Here is a 1,610-nt window from a genome sequence, read left to right as displayed (position 1 = left end):
TGGAAACCTTATGAGTAGCAGCAGAACATTTTCTGATAAAGTGCCAGAAGATGAGCCCCTCAGGTTCTCAAAAGACACTCAAAAGATGCCTGGAGAAGAGCTTCCTCCTTAAAGTGGAGTCCATCTTACTGACAAGCTGGACTCCATAGTCAAGCTTTTGGGACCTTCATTTACTAATGTGGCACAACTCAAAATGAGAAGAAACAGCTGCAAGTTATCTATTAATAACTGGAACATGGAATGTATGAAGTATGAATACAGGAAACCATAAAAAATGAAAAGGAACACATAAATATCCATGTCCTCATCATTAGTAAGCTGAAATGGACTGGTATTGGCCATTTTGAATCAGATAATCATGTGGTCTACTATGCTGAGAATGAAAACTTGAAAAGAAATGACATTGCATTCATCATCAAAAAAGAACATTTCAGGATGTATCCTGAAGTACAACACTGTGAGCAATAATATTCATATGCCTACAAGGAAGACACTTAATGTGACTATTACTCAAATTTATATACCAGCCACTAAAGCAAAAGATGAAGAAATTAAAGATTTTTATCAACTTCTGCAGTGTGAAATTGATAGAACCTGCAATCAGGATGCATTGATAATCACTGGCAGGTGAAGGCTGGAAACAAAGAAGAAGGATCGGTAGTTCAATAACATGGCCTTTGTTATAGAAACAATGCTGGAGATCACATGATACAATTTTCCAAGACCAATGACTTATTCATTTCAAATACCTTTTTTTGAGGACAGAAACAGCAACTATACACATGAACCTTGCCACATGGAATACACAGGAAACAAATCAACTATATCTGTGGAAAGATATGATGGAGAAGCTCAATATCATCCATCAGAACAAGGGCAGGGGCAAATGTGGAACAGATCATCAATGATTCGTATGCAGGTTCAAGTTGAAGCTGAAGAAAATTAGAACAAGATCCCGAGAGCCAAATTACGACCCTGAGTATAACCCACCTGAATTTAGAGACCATCTCAAGAATGGATTTGATATATTGAACACTAATGACTGAAGACCAAATGAGTTGTGGAATGACTTCAAGGACGTCATACATGAAGAAAGCAAGAGGTCATGAAAAAGACAAAAAAGAAAGAAAAGACCCAAATGGATGTCAGAAAAGACTCTGAAACATTCTCTTGAACATTGAGTAGCTAATGCAAACAGAAGAAGTGATGAAGTAAAAGAGCAGAACAGAACATTTCAAAGAGAGGCTCGAGAAGACAAAGTATTATAACAGCATACACAAAGACCTGGAATTAGAAAACCAAAAAGAAAGAATACACTTGGCATTTCACAAGCTGAAAGACTGGAAGAAAAAATTTAACCTTTGAGTTGCAATATTGAACTCTACAGAAAAAATGGAAACCCTGTTGGTGTAGTGGTTAAGTGCTACAGCTGCTAATCAAAGGGTTGACAGTTTGCATCCACCAGGTACTCCTTAGAAACTCTATAGGGCAGTTCTACTCTGTCCAACAGGTTTGCTAAAAGTCAAAATCAGGGGTCTGTCCTCCTGCAATACAAACAGAATTGGAAAAGGACAATGAATGGGTCTGAGGGTAAACCCAGGACCAGAACA

The sequence above is a fragment of the Loxodonta africana genome, chromosome 1 (genome assembly GCF_030014295.1).
Source record: "Loxodonta africana isolate mLoxAfr1 chromosome 1, mLoxAfr1.hap2, whole genome shotgun sequence".
NCBI classification, from domain to species: Eukaryota; Metazoa; Chordata; class Mammalia; order Proboscidea; family Elephantidae; genus Loxodonta; species Loxodonta africana.
This window is presented reverse-complemented; position numbering follows the sequence as displayed.